The 16305-nt window shown below is 34.4% G+C and overlaps 1 protein-coding gene across 15 annotated transcripts in view; it reads right to left on the reverse strand.

Annotated features, from left to right (window-relative positions):
- Positions 1-16305, reverse strand: part of LOC134847570 (voltage-dependent calcium channel type A subunit alpha-1-like) — a 101686-nt gene that overhangs the window by 46385 nt on the left and 38996 nt on the right. The window contains exon 1 of one of the 15 annotated variants that reach the window (XM_063864660.1): positions 13238-13318. The exons of 13 other annotated variants lie outside the window; for them this stretch is intronic. The gene's annotated coding sequence lies outside the window, so the exon portion shown is untranslated. Of the gene's footprint in view, positions 1-2511; positions 2611-13237; positions 13319-16305 lie in introns of those variants that run through there. One more of the 15 variants, XM_063864659.1, reaches the window with a different exon arrangement.

Genomic DNA, 16305 nt, shown 5'->3' on the forward strand with positions numbered 1-16305 from the left:
AGCAATGGTTTGGCTATTTTTGAATTGATTGCTTTGGCATCTGATTGATTGTGCATCTTGAATTAACGTTCTGGAAGGGAAATAGTTAGAGGAAGTACCGTACTATAATTCTTACAAAATGGAAACCACAGAAATGTTTTAAAAAAGAAACCGTGGGAAATCTTCAAACAAGCGGTTTTTGTACTTAACAATGAAATTTAAAAAATGGTTGATCTTGATTGTGACCAGTTAGAAGGTTGAGCAATCTAATGAATCGGCCAAGTGGAATCAGTTTGAAACTAGTTATTTTACATATATTTTATTTCCCTGTAAACATTTTTTACTAACCAATCATGATCCATAACTAATTCTTACTCTTGATTTGTAAACTGAAACCCTAGTGGTTCAGAGGATGAAAGAAAAAAAGATTGAAAATCAGGTACTTTCTTATCTCCTCTAAACTGGCAAGAATACCAGTGTATTCTAGATCTATTGAGACTAAGAAATATCAGAGTAAGATTAGAATTGGTATTAAACTAAGAAGTTGCACGAATCTACCCGGCCGAATATAAGATGAGTGACAAACAGACGGTGTACTTCATCCAAAATTATTCTATGAGAAGGCCACCCCGGACCTAAATTCACAAGGAAAGGGTATTAGTCAAGCACAAGGTAAGCCAGATAAAGTATCCTTTTGAGCTGGGGATGTTGACCAAATTATGGATAGTACAGTGGTCAATTGTAATATCTGTTTTGATCATTGAGCATGAAGAGTCTTAAAATTCGGTTGAGGCCGAAGAAAGTTGAACTTCTCGTCCCTTACTTTTACGTTCTGGCACACGATACGACGATAATTTTTGGTGGCCAGGTAAAAGTGATGAGACATGAAACAACCCAACGATTGAGCAATAAGAACAGTATGCAGATTAAAATCAGAAGTATGATATGAGCCCTCATCCAGATTGTATGGAATTTTACAGACCGGCTGTGCATATTTTGGGCAAAGGGGCTAACAAAAAAACGTCCTTGCCAATAACTTTGCTACGGGTTGACTACTGTTGGGTTAAGGAAAATAGTTGAGTATTTACCGAATCAAACTGGCGGATATCTAATCACGATAGCAAGCAAAAATTTGCCTTAGAGTTCACTTGAGGCTAAAAATGCGTTTTGAAGAAAAAGCAGTCAATATAATGAAACATACCAATGTATGAGAAGCTGATATTGAAATTCACTGTTGTTAAAAAAAGGGAAAACTAGCTAAACAACTTAGCAAAAAATACGGCAGAAAAACACAAAAAAATATGAAAATTTTTTAAAATAATTGAAAACAATTACAAAATTTAACATTAAGTGCCATGATATTTGATAAATTGTTTTGATCTCAAGGGAATAACTTTATCGCAGAAATTTTGTTAAATTTCAAAAATTAATTTAAAGCGACCAGATTGAATAAATGATTATGCAAAATTTCATTGAAATTTTTTTTTATGGAGTAGTGTTTGAAATGTTTGGTCTCAGACCCGAAGACTAGTAGACTATGCGCCTTGTACTATAATTCCTGAAAAATGAAAACTTTTCAAGTTTAACCTGAGATTATGTTGTATCTAAGCAAAAAATACCGGTTACTGGATATTCATTTTTTTCTGAAACATTTTTTTCTGATAATTTTAACAAGTTTTCAAATTTAGCTTTGCAGTCTTTTTCGCAACTAAAAAGTCTCTATTATAAAACCTCATTTTTTTTCTACGAGTTTCTGTGCGCGGTTAAAAACTGATTTGAATTAATGACATCTTACGCCATAAACTTTCTGGCTCTTCATGATTGAAAAAAAAAATGTCCTCCGATTCTTTTTTATTTAGAAGGAACCTTTAAGTTATTAAGTAATTAAGAACAATTAATGCAATTCAGGAAATTAAATTTATTCATTTAAAGAAAATTTTTACATGTTTTTGATTTTTTGATAGTAAATGTATGCTTTATAAAACCTGTGATTGCCAAGGCTGAGATAAAAATTATCAAAATGAGAAGCTATTTTGGAAACATTTAACCACCGGTATTCAGCCTGCTAAAAGTGTTTGATTTTAGAATACGATATTAGTTAAATGAGAAATCGCAGACTAGTTGTTACATTGTCTAAAAAATTTTACATATCGTTGATTTGGAATCAGGGTTTTTAAAAAAAAAAATAACATTTCGGCAGAAACTTTTCATTCTGTTTAGGCGCAGACCTAGGATTTTTTAAACAATTTGAAATTTGGAAGCATTTGACCAATATTTTGCGCTTTTTAGGTGCGTGCTCCTCCAAATAAATGTATTTATGCACTTCAGGTGCCTTTACAGACATTTAGGGTCGGCAGAAGTTTTAGGGAAAAATTAGTGTCGTGAATTAAAACGAAAGGGGGTACTCTTAGGGTTGAATTCCTGAGTGGTGGGGCACTTGCATCTCTGCTAAATCCGCTTATTGAAGATGATAGAAAGAAATCTTTAGGAGGTTTATAAAAGAAACTTTTGAAACCAAATAATAAATCATACCATTAAAAAAAGTGATGAGATCCGAATCATTGTCATTAACTTAAATAGGCATAAAGAATACGCCCCAATGTCTGATAAAAGTATAGCTACCAGTAAAACAACAAAGCAGCAATTTTTCAAATAAGTTCATAAACTTGAAATATTTCAATGAATTTTACGATTCATAAATTATATTTTATGACTAGTTATGATTTATATGTGATAAAAGTAGTTTTATGGCTGACTGGTTAATATTTTTTACATAACATCTGATTGATTCTCTGTTTTGAAAAAGGCTGGTGCTCTATAAGTTGAACAATTAGAGAAAACACTGAAAAATAACACTTGGAAAATGGAGCCAGGGGGAATTTTAAAAAAGAGAGAAGGCAAAAAATATTGAAGCAGGGCTTTTTTTATTTAACATAGGAATGAAAAATGTTCAATCAAATTTTTGACCGTTTGACTGTGAGAAGTAAACGACTGTTAAAATGATGCAATAATTGGCCCGAGGGAATGGCTGAACCGGTCAAAAACAGGAAAATCCATCCGCAGAAATTTTTTGAGCCGGGGTTTATTGACAAAACAGAACAGAAGATTTCATAGCAGATATCATTATTCAAATGTACTACCAATCACAATGAATTAGCATGGAGAGAGTATGAACAGTATTGGGTAAGGGGGGGGGGGTTGGAAGAAGAAAGATAATCTTGTCCCTAGCTTCAGGCTCTGGTACATGTAACGACAATGGTTTCTGGTAGCCGGGAAATAAGTAATGATACCGCTAACAATCCAACAATAGAACAATAGTAACTAATTTGGGGCTAAAAATAGAAATGTGATTTCTCCGTGAACCCTCCTCCGGGATTTTTGGGTCATTACACATACCCACTGTACATATTTTAGGTATAGGGGCATATTGAGATGTTCATGCAAAATATTCGGCTGGGTTGACTACAATCGAGTTAAAAAGGATATTTGGGTATATACTGGATAATTTGAGCTGGATAATATCTAACTGCTCTCGCTGAACAAATTTAACCCCCAACAATTTAGAACATCACAACAGGTTGCAAAAACATGTCCTATAATTCAATACGGGTTAAGGGTATAGAGAAAAATAAGCGGTCACAATACTCAATAACACCTAAATAAAGCAGGCTGGTATTGCAACGACACCGTGGTTAAATTGGTTAATGGAAACCAGCTAATGCAAATTAGGCTAAGAAAAAGGTGGTTCAATTCTGCAAAAATATGGTTCAAGTTCTATCCAAAAAACTAATCAGTGAAGTTGATAAAAATTCCCAAACTTAAAATATTTACCGTGATGTTTGGATATCCACGGGATGTCTTTTTTCATCCTGGAGCTTTTATATTTATAGAACAAAAAGTAAACAAAAACAGCAGGGCTGAGCAAAAAATAAACAAATATTCCTTCAAAAAATGGCCATGAAGTAATATTTAAACTGCATGGGCTCAGACTCAAATATCAATAGACTATGGATCTTATTTTTTTCCTTCAGAAACATGAAAGATTTTCAAGCTAACTCTGGCTACATTTTTGTGTTAACGAAATATGTTCTGAAGATCGAATCAATAAAAACGCAAAAAATGTCATTCCTTGTCGCCTAAAAGAAGATTTATTTAAGAAATTTTATTAGGTAGGAATTAAGAATTTTTTTTTAGATGTTTTAAGGAAGATGAAATTATGGAAAACATACATGTGTTAATGGAAACTCACTTATTGAGGGAAAAAATTGGTTTTCGACTCTCGCTCTATTAAGAAATTTTTCTGGATTTTTGTGATTGTTTGTCTTTAAATAAAGTTAAAATAATTTCAAATTGAGCGTTTCAATAGTTACAAAACGCTGGTATTGCAAGCAAGAGTGGATTTGGGGGAGGGGGGTGCTGGACGCCCCTTTCAGGGATTCGACTCCTACTAACCCAAAGGGCCGCCCTTTGTACTATTCTAAGACCTCCAAGGCGCTCCGAAATCAATTTTGTCGATTTAAAAAAAAGTCGGTATAATTTCGATTTTTTTTGGAAATCTTCCCCCCCCCCCCCTCTCGAGAACCCCCCCCCCCCCCCTCCGAGAAATTTGAATTCCAAATTTTTTTTTCAGTGTTGAGAAAATCGGATCTACTTTTTTCTGTTTTTCAGATAATAAATTTAAAAATGACACCACGAGAGACTGAATTCACAATTACAATTATTTTATAGAGCAATTTTTACATTATTTAGTTCAACTACGATTGCATCTCATTTTTGCAGTTTTCTAATTAATTCTATCGTGTTTACTTAAGAGAAAAAAAGAAAAAATTGTTTTCCTTTCTTCACTTTTTCTTAGTTTTGAACTTTTTCAAGTCGCTATGGGCGGACCATTCTGTGCTACCCTATCATTATGTAACCGGTTATCTTTGTTACATGTGAAATCTTTTCACGCCATAAATTTGATTTGTATTCATGGTGCCATTAAGTGATTTTTGTGAACAGATTTGTGTTTGTATCTTCTTTTTCATTATCATCATTGCAGTCGCTTCTTTTCTGATCATCCTAGTCTTTTTGCAATTTTATCATCAGCAGAAAAAAGTGATCGGGAATAGACTTTAAGAAGAAAACGAAAATCAATTTCGTTTTAATAATTTAAATGTCTCTAAAAACCAGCCGCTTTGATTAAAGCAACATCATATTAGCTAAAACCAGGTACATATCAATCCAAATTTTTCATCATACCTAAATTAGGCCACACTGGCTAGAAAAACAAGTGTATTTGGAAGTTTGAGCGACGTTTCGGCTAAATTGCCAGTAGGATTGACTATTTGGAATGAGTGCAATAAGGCTAGGAGTGGAATACATATTAATATTTATCTAGAGATTGTTACGTTTAAAAATATTGATATATGCACATATGGTCGAGTCTGGATAAAAAAACTACAAACGCAATTGAAAACTTCAATGAGGCAAAGCAGAACAGCAACTGAGTGAAGCTAAATGATGCACTCATCGTGACTGATTTAGCATCCTATGATACTATCAAAAACCAATTTAGAATTTAACCAATTGCATAAAACAACAAGCATAGCCGGTTACTGTGCAAGCAGCACAGAATGTTCCGACATTAGTCTAAAAAAATGTGTGTCGTTTTTTTCTGCGCGGTGTGATGAAAAGATCTAAACGAAAAACAGAACTTACGAATTTTCGACAGCCTTAGTAAACTAAGCCAATTGGAAAACAGTTTTTGTAGGAACATGGCTGGAAAAACGAAAAAAAAAATGTGAAAAACAAATGAAAAAAATTGAAAAATTTGTTCCATTTTTTCACACACATTTTTTTTATTTTTTGAAGTTTTTGATTCCCCAAATGGCTCTAAAAACTCCCAAAAACTAACTTTACTCGAGTAAAGTTTGGTTTTGACGGCTTAAATTGAGCTTAATTAAGACATTGTAAGCCTGCACGTTCAGTTATTAGCTCAAATTTAGACCAAAAACCTAAAATTTCAAGCCGGTTTTTCTCAACACTGAGAAAGTTTTTTCAAAATTTTTCGAGGTCGTTCGATAACGACTGAAAGGGCTTTAGGTTAAAAATCACTTGCCCAATTCTGAATGGTTTTTTGTACACCTGAATATGCGTGTAACAAGTGAACAAAATGCACCCGAATAGAATACAATTTCAAATGGTCGAAACAATAAAGATAGCGCTCGTTGATGTGCAAGTAGCACAGACTATTTCGGTTGCAATCACAGAAATTAAAACTTTTTCTAAGTTACAATAAGTGTCGTTTTGTTGTTCGCGACGTGATGAAAGAACTGTTCAAACGTGTATAAAGCTTCAAAAATAGGCATAATATGCAACAGTTGTGTCAAATAAGATATCTTATTGTCGACATTTTAAACTATAAGTTATACTCAGTTATGGTCATACTAATTTAAATACCTTCCAAAAGTGCAACGGCTCCTGGCAGATCTAGTGTCCGATCATTAATCTTTATTGATACGTAACCAATTCTGTGCAACTAATTCTTAATTCAACCTTTTTACTTAACTCTTAGTTTAGCCTAGTTACTCTTAGTCTTTTTAATCTAGTCTTAGATAATAGCCTACAACAAACTTGTGGGGATCTTAAAAGCAACCTGTCTTAAACTAGTCTTAGTTTAAGTTTAAGCAAGTTTAACCAATCGACGGTTTTATCCTAACTTTAAACATGGTGCAGTCAAATGAGTCGAACCTACGAGGACTAGAGTTTTTTTGAAACAAAACATCGAGCGAAAACCAGCACGACTGGGAAAGATGGTCAGAAAATTTCCAACTAACAATCATCGCAAAGATTCCGTGGACATTGAAGACGTAAAAACCCCCCGTCAAGACCCGAACTAGCATACCCGATGGCCGAACCAACGGATCCTGCCGATGATCAAAGGCCGTCGGGCAGAAAAAGACGAACGTCACCGACTAGCTATCCAAGATTACAACAATGAGATGAGAAGGAGAAAGGCAGAAGGTAATGCAAAATTCAACGGACTTCAAATCGGAGATATCGACAAAAATTAAAATCACAATTATACTTGGCACTCGGATGAGAAGGACAGAAATGCTTCTCACACAAAAATCCTGGAAAAAGAATACTGGATATTAACTTTGCTGAATTCTGGGAATTACTAAAAACTACTTTTACGATTACTACAAATCTAACAAACGAAAAACATAAATTCTTCGGCCGAAGACAAAAAGAAAATGAGTGTTTAGAGAAATTCCACGAAACATTACCCGAGTTGACAAAAATTGTAAATTGGGAGAACTTGAGTCAGAATTAGTCAGAGATATTTTCATTACAAATATGCGAAACGTCGAGATACAGAAGAAACTATGTACCGAATACTTGTCTCCAGAAAACGTGCTGTCCTAAGTACTTGTCCACGAGAAAGGTACTGAAATTCACCAGCAATATCTCAAATTCCCTGTCTATATTGCGGCGCAAAGACCACAATATGTAAGGAACAAACCGACCCTAAATATTGTAAAAAACAATAAATGTCGTAACTGTGGTCAGCAGTTTAAGAAGGGATACCTAACTACATGCCCAGCCAAGGATAGAAACTGCAATACGTGCGGCCGTAAGGGTCATTTTGCAAAGCATTGCAGGAGTGCAGCAAGGACTCAAACAAACGTAGTCGAAGAAACATCTCAAGATAAAGGAAATACCCGGGCTAATTCGCAGGAGAATCCCTAGTTCGAAGTCAACTTGGATGATTTTTTAGTTCTAGCGGTGGACACGGACATTCAAATAAATGTAATCGAAGATAAGATCGAACGCGGAGTGAAAACCGTATTCAATCACAAAGGCCTAGAACTAAAAAAGACGCTGATGGTATCTCTGGGAAACTACAACCCCTACAACACAGAAATTCAGGTTGACTCAGCAAGCCCAGTTTCATTTATGAAGAAATATCTACTCTTGAATTGAAAACACGAGATAGAATTTTAAAGATAGAAGCTGTGGATGAAATCACAAGGAAAGCGTATCATTGGAAGAGTTCGGGTGAGGATTCGATCGAAGGGTTGGGACGCTAGATATCAGAAACTCTTTATTACGGAAGGAGCAGAAAGAAACCTCCTCGGAAATGACATATTACCGAGCCGGGGAATAGAAGTACTCCAGAAGCAACCCCCACCCAATGGGTCAGAGCTACGGAAAACCGAGAAAGGATCTCCCATCGGGACAGACGTCAACCAAATAAAATTTGCATCAGGCAGAAAACCAGACCGGGACCAAGATACACCCTTACAAAGTGAGTTTAAAACATACATATCAAGACGATTTTCAGAACCTATAAAAAGATCCGGTAGATCAAAGAATTTCATAATTAACACTTACTTCAACAACGAACCAATAAAACCGATACAGGTCAAGGGAAAACGCATTCCAATCCATCTTCTCCCTAAGGTGAAATTATTCATCGACCAACTACTAAGAGATGGTCACATCGAAAAATTGTCTAGATGTTCTGAAGATTGTTTCATCTCCCCTATCGTAATTACAGCCAAAAGGGACGAATCAAATAAATTAGCGTTAAACTCAAAATAATTGAAAAAACAGATATTTCGTAATAGATATCAAATGCCGAATCTATTTGAAATAATCGATAACGTAGCTGTGACGATTAGCGGTCACAATGAAAACAAAATTTGGTTCTCATCGATCGATCTAAAGTACACATATAGCCAAATACCGTAATCAAAAAAGGCAAGCAACCAATGTAAATTCAATATCGTAGGGGGATACGTGACAGGCTCCTACCGTTTTAAAACCGGATTTTACGGGTTAGGCGATATGCCCAACGAATTTGAACGCATAATGGGCCGTATGACGGAAAAATTACGAAACACCCATTGTAATCTTGACGACATCCTAATCGCTACCGTGGGTAGCAAGGACGAACACCGAAAACTAGTGATTAACGTTTTAAAAACACTAGACGATAAAGGATTGGCCATAAAGTGGGAAATGCCCATTTTTGACTCATAATATAGAATGGCTAGGATTTAAAAATCGATGCAAAAGGGACGACACTACTCATACATAAATCTGACGCTATCAGAAATCTGAAAGAATCAAGCTGTGTCAAAGATATAAGATCACTAATGGGTTCGATAAACCAATTCAACAAATTTATACCAAATTTAGCGTCTTTATCAGCACCGTTTAAGGATTTTATGCAGAAGAATAAATTATTCAAGTGGTCCACGGTGCACGCCGAGGCGTTTCAAGAAATCAAGAAAGAAATCTGTAACACTGTAATGAATCACCATTTTGATGTAAACCTGGACACTAGAGTGAAATGCGACGCATCACATTTAGGACTGGCGCGTCCGTTGAACAAGACTATCGAGGGATTTGGAAAGCTGTAGCGTTCGCTAGCAGTTTCCTGAACGTAGCTGAACTAAAATATAGCAGCAACGAACTCGAATTGCTGGGTCTTGTCTTGGGCATTAGATCATTTTAAAAACTACTTATTGGGCGAACAATTCTCCATCTTAACAGATCATAAAGCTCTAATTGGAGCGCTCAAAGACGACAATTACAAAAAAAACGGCCCAATCACGTCTCACCCGTTGGGCGGACAAATTACTACCATTCGACTTTACTGTGCAATCCTTAATTGTAAATCCCGGCATGCTTGAGATCGACAATGCTTCATACATTACATGAAACCCACCCAGGCCAGTTCGCGATGAAAAGTCTGGCAACTGAATATATATGGTATCCAAAAATTTACCGCGAGATCCAAGTTCACGGCGAAAATTGCATTGAGTGCGTTAAAGCAGGTAAAAACTTTAAACCTCTCCCAAATCATAATGACCTCGGAAAACTCCCAACGGTCAAAAAACCAAATCAAGAAATGGAATTAGACTTTGCCGGTCCGTTAACACTAACATGGGGAACAAAAAAATTCATATTGGTATGTGTGGACAGATGTTCAAAATTCCCATCGGCACAAATAACATCGAGCACATCGGCTAAATCAATCATAAGATTTCTTAGCAATTATATAGCTCTACATGGGATACCTACAACTATTTGAACGGATCAGGGATCAGGCTTTATCTCTAAAGAAGTTAGAGAATTTTGTCTTGAACATGATATAAAGGTCATATTTAGCCCGGTGGGTGACCATAGAGCTACGGGATTGGTCGAACGTTTAATTAGAACCATTAAAGAAAGGCAATTAGTCATGGCACAAGAACACCCAAAACCGTCGCTAGAAACCGCACTACCTTTAAAAAATTAATAACACAAGGCAAATTAAAATTTCAAGAATAAGTGCAAAAAACAACAAAAAAATATATAGTTTAGAATACATTTTTTTTTCAATATTTTTTGCGACTCTTAGTGCTGAGGAAGCGCTAAAAAATCTCCAAAAACTAAATTCCTCATAGATTCATAAAGATTGTTTCGCGTTACTCGCCCAAATGCTCGCTACTCCAAAATAAACTAACAAGCAAAACATCAAAACGACTCTTTCCGACAGAAATGTTCGAAATTTTTTAATTGGCGATCGACTCACGGTTGAATTGGCTTCATTAATATATATTACTCGATCCATTCTGTTGACTTTTGTTGATACTTCATCTAACGTGGGAAAAAAGTTGCTGGTTGATCAATTAGCATATAATTGTCCGACGATCGTTTCAAAAAAAACAATCAGAAAAACTTTTTAAACTTTTTGTCAAATTGTTTCAAAGTTACCTATCGTTTATTGATTTAAAACAAAAATCTCAAACTAAGCGTGAGTTTAGGTAGATATAGCTTAAATTTTTGAATATTACGATTTGGAGCCACCAATTTAGTACAAAATCGCGCTGAACATAAGTCTGAGCTCGCTGATTTTTCGACTGAAATGCGGAAATATTTAGACCGTTGTTTCTCAGTGAAGGAATTTTTTTTCAGTTTTATTTGGAATCCGAAGTATGATCAATAGGATCTAATTTGAAATCGCTTTTTCTGTACCCCAAAAGAGCTTTTCTAAGGTACTCAAAATTGGGCGCAAAAAACCACCCTGGTTGGAACAAAAAGGCTACTATACTGTATCGTCCAAAAGGGCGGAGCTAGATTTTTCTCGAAGGGGATGAATCTTGAAATAAATTCGGAAATATTTTTTCAGACAGACCAATTAATTTTTTTGAGCTTTCTCATAAAATTAGAAAGCATCTCTTTTGGCAAATTTTTCTGCACCGCAAAAAAATTCATATTGGTATGTGTGGACAGATGTTCAAAATTCCCATCGGCACAAATAACATCGAGCACATCGGCTAAATCAATCATAAGATTTCTTAGCAATTATATAGCTCTACATGGGATACCTAAAACTATTTGAACGGATCAGGGATCAGGCTTTATCTCTAAAGAAGTTAGAGAATTTTGTCTTGAACATGATATAAAGGTCATATTTAGCCCGGTGGGTGACCATAGAGCTACGGGATTGGTCGAACGTTTAATTAGAACCATTAAAGAAAGGCAAATAGTCATGGCACAAGAACACCCAAAACCGTCGCTAGAAACCGCACTACCTTTAAAAAATTAATAACACAAGGCAAATTAAAATTTCAAGAATAAGTGCAAAAAACAACAAAAAAATATATAGTTTAGAATACATTTTTTTTTCAATATTTTTTGCGACTCTTAGTGCTGAGGAAGCGCTAAAAAATCTCCAAAAACTAAATTCCTCATAGATTCATAAAGATTGTTTCGCGTTACTCGCCCAAATGCTCGCTACTCCAAAATAAACTAACAAGCAAAACATCAAAACGACTCTTTCCGACAGAAATGTTCGAAATTTTTTAATTGGCGATCGACTCACGGTTGAAATGGCTTCATTAATATATATTACTCGATCCATTCTGTTGACTTTTGTTGATACTTCATCTAACGTGGGAAAAAAGTTGCTGGTTGATCAATTAGCATATAATTGTCCGACGATCGTTTCAAAAAAAACAATCAGAAAAACTTTTTAAACTTTTTGTCAAATTGTTTCAAAGTTACCTATCGTTTATTGATTTAAAACAAAAATCTCAAACTAAGCGTGAGTTTAGGTAGATATAGCTTAAATTTTTGAATATTACGATTTGGAGCCACCAATTTAGTACAAAATCGCGCTGAACATAAGTCTGAGCTCGCTGATTTTTCGACTGAAATGCGGAAATATTTAGACCGTTGTTTCTCAGTGAAGGAATTTTTTTTCAGTTTTATTTGGAATCCGAAGTATGATCAATAGGATCTAATTTGAAATCGCTTTTTCTGTACCCCAAAAGAGCTTTTCTAAGGTACTCAAAATTGGGCGCAAAAAACCACCCTGGTTGGAACAAAAAGGCTACTATACTGTATCGTCCAAAAGGGCGGAGCTAGATTTTTCTCGAAGGGGATGAATCTTGAAATAAATTCGGAAATATTTTTTCAGACAGACCAATTAATTTTTTTGAGCTTTCTCATAAAATTAGAAAGCATCTCTTTTGGCAAATTTTTCTGCACCGCATATAATTTTTTTCAAAAACAGGCCAAAAAACTAGTTTAAAATCCGCTCTTTTTGAAAGTTTTGGCCCAAAAACCGCATTCATTTGGATCGTGCCCTCAAATTGATTTGGACCATCGACAATCGGCGTCGAAAAAGTCTTTAGAAAGACTTTGAGGTTGATCAATCAAAATGAATGCCGTTAATTGATACCAAAAAGGGAGCTGTATTTGGCGGAGGCCTTCCGTCCTCAGTAATTTGTCCTTTCTCTTTTGCTAATTTGCAATATAATTTTTGACCATCCCACCCTAAATGGGCTCTTCAGGCGCTGTCTGTGCCAGTCTATTCTATACTCGATTGAGGGATTCAAATTAAGCAAAAAAAAAATAAGGGACGCTTTAACTGCATATCAAAAAAATTTTAAAGTCGCTTTGGCAGACTTCTACTTCAAACAAAAAAAGAAATCATCAACTCTTTCCGCCTTTGGTAACGATTTGCCACCCCTATAGTGAACTAATTCAACGGTTAAGCATACGTGAATTTTGTACCTAGTACGAATCATACCCTTACTTTCTCAAAAAGGGGAAATAGTTAAAGATATCCCAAAAAATTAACTACACATTTTCGGATTTTTAAAAGCAAAAACGCCATCTCAAGTCTCGCAAAAAATCCAGCAAATCGGCCCGAATTAAATCAAACTTGCAACTCGGCTTATCGGTTAATTGCACGCCGTTCAGATGTACTTACCATTTTATAAGAAAGGTAGTGGCTAGTTTAATGTTGCATAATAAACACAATAGAGAGGGTAGGGGAAATTACCTAAGAGACTTGAAAATAGATGGGAAAATTAAGAATACACAACGTTGGAATACAACTCAAGTACATATTGCATTTATACGGATAAGAACCACCCCGCCAACCTTAATAGATAACTCCTTATAACTCTCCTTTTGAAGAATCTTACCATTGTAGTACCATCCATAGACTAAACCATATACCCTTTCCTATCTTTGAAAAAGAAAAGATTTTTCTTCGGCCCCGGCGGCCTCCGTTATCCGTTTTTGTAGTTGTAAGCTTTTTAGGACGCTTTGTTCGGTTCTATTTGGCTAATGCGAAGCTGGGATTTTAGCAATTTTCAGCTAAATTTGATTTCATCTCTCTCATTTTTTTCAGTCTCTTCTTAATCTTACACACACCTCTGTCATATCAAGGAAATTTTCCTCTCCCGTTCCTTAATATCAGTTGCTGCTTTGTCCCACTCTTTTCATCTGGGTCGCTTCTATTTATATCACATCACATACAAGCATGAAAACTAATGAACAATTTTTAAAATTGGTCTTTTTCTTGTTTTATGATGGCTTTCAGATGAAATCATCAAAACAGCTGACATGTGACAATGGAAACCTGAATAAAAAAAAATTAAACGCATGGAAACGATCAAAAACTAAGCCCTAACCAAGAGAAAAAAAACAGGGTAAATCATGCTTGATGCTTATATTTTAGATATGCAAACCGTCTTTTTTCAAATTTGATAATGGGTAAAAACGCATCTGAAATATAGCTCAACATCTAATCGTTTTTTTGAATTTTGTCACTTTTAAAATTAAAGTCTTAGTTTGTCCTAGTGCAAACATCCGATATGAGAAATTATTATACACATCCGATAACTAACGATCACGTAAAGTCGGATGTTTAAACATGTAATTATGCGACAAGCATGGATTTTTGTCTGAATAAATGTCGGATTCTAGCTCTAGCAAAGCTGTTTTTTAATTGTTTGCAACAATTCTCTATTTTTCGGATCCTTGAACTATCGGACGTTTGCAGATTACCCGTTTTAGCTATTCTAGTAATGATCATTATATTTGATCATTTTATGATTCATAGAAAATTATGAAATTTTCGAAAACAAAATCCGCAAAAGCCCTATTTTGCTTGAAATTGATCTCAAACCCTACTTAAAAGGTACCCATTTGAAATTTGAACAAAAAATAAACCAGAAACATTTCTTAATATTTCTCAAATTGATTTCCCTTGAGAAAAAATGGACACAAACGAAGTTGATAAAATCCTTAATTGAAAATTTATGTTTCTTACTGTTTGAATCGCAAACTTGGATCCCGAAAAGCGCCACCATTTTTGCCTAATTTTTAGTTTTTACACTGGATTAAGTTTTGTAAACATTTTATATAAAAAATTAACCATTTTACTCAACCAAACAAAGCTTAATCAATTAACACCGTCTGAATAAAAATGTTGAGTGTAGTAAAAACAGGTTATCCTGGCCATCAGGCAGCAAAATAAAAGCCTAACATAAAAAATTATCTGATATTTTTTCCATAGGCCCATTCTGCTGTAACTAATTCAGAAAATGATTTTATTCAGATAACTTTTTTCTGCGTAATTTTTGAAACTACTAAACTTTTTTAAAGCCAAATTATGGAAAAAGCATCAATTAAGTCCTAAGACCAATTATTTAAGCGCAGAGAAAATGTTTCTCACAAAAATTGGAAAAGTTATACGGTTAAAAAAAGCTTTTCATTGGGATATTTTGATATGATGAGGTAAATTGACAGTTGAAATAAATTTTTTTCTTGAAACAGCTAAACATTTAAATTGAAATGAAGCATTCATTAAAAATCTTTGTTGGAGAATATTGACAAGCTTTTGAACAATCAATTGTCAACGTCAATGAAATGGAAAAATTTAAATAACTGTTTGACAGTGACAAGTTGAAATTCTATAGTCAGTTTTATGAATGTTAGCGAAGCAGAACGAGAAGAAAATTTTTTTAGGGTAGCAGACGGATTATAATAATCTAATGGCTTTCACGGATGATATTAAAAAAGAATTGATCAGTTTATAAAGCAGTGAAAAAAAATTGGGATTTTTTTCTTTAAATCATGACGGCTATGTTTTTTTCCAGTCGTTTTTTATTGCATTTCAAAGTGCTGATGATGAAAATCAAGTAAATTTATTGAGGTCAAAACTATATTTTCAAAGAGCTGACCTGAAAAAATTTGAAAAACTACAAATTATTGGCAAATGGGTTCATAGAAAAGATCATATTGAAACAATTCCAACTCGATTGATTTTTCGCATCATCGTTAGAAACAGTTTGAATTTTTTGCTATTTTGCAATTTTGATGAGTTTAGTGAACACTTGTGCTACTCTTAAATTTTATAAATAATTTCCAACTTCATTAAAATTTAGAAATGTGCAATTTTTTTTTACAATTTTACATTTTTGATGAATATAGTGAAAACTTCATGCTGATGAATGTTATTCTAGACATTAAAATTTTTAAAGAAATCTAACTTCATTAAAAAATCAAAAAACTTTGAAAAGCTTGAAAATTATTTTTTGCTCTGTTCTTTTTTTGCAGAATCAATTGTGGATAGAACGCTTAGTGTCTTTTTTGCACGGCAACTGACTAAGTTTTAGTCTCTTTGCCAAAAAAAACAACAATTTTTTGGACGATTAACGATTGATATAATCCGTCCCGGCCGGAACCTAACTTTTTTAATCAGAATTTTTCCACGTTTTTCTACTACCATATTCTTTCGAAATTGATTTAAAAACGTTCGACGATGAGCAAATCAGCCTTCACCAGTGCATCCTGTTGTTGCAAAAATAAAACTAATGTGGCATCTTGAAAGTTTTTCCTTTACTTTTTTTCCGCTCAAAATCAGAAACCACAAACTATTGCCGAAAAAGTTTTAAAAAAATATCATTGTGAATTCATGCTAACTCAATCGCTTTTTCTAATTCTCATTTCAAACAATTCGAACTTTTTTCATTTCTGATAGGATGA

The sequence above is a fragment of the Symsagittifera roscoffensis genome, chromosome 6 (assembly GCF_963678635.1).
Source record: "Symsagittifera roscoffensis chromosome 6, txSymRosc1.1, whole genome shotgun sequence".
Lineage (NCBI taxonomy): Eukaryota > Metazoa > Xenacoelomorpha > Acoela > Convolutidae > Symsagittifera > Symsagittifera roscoffensis.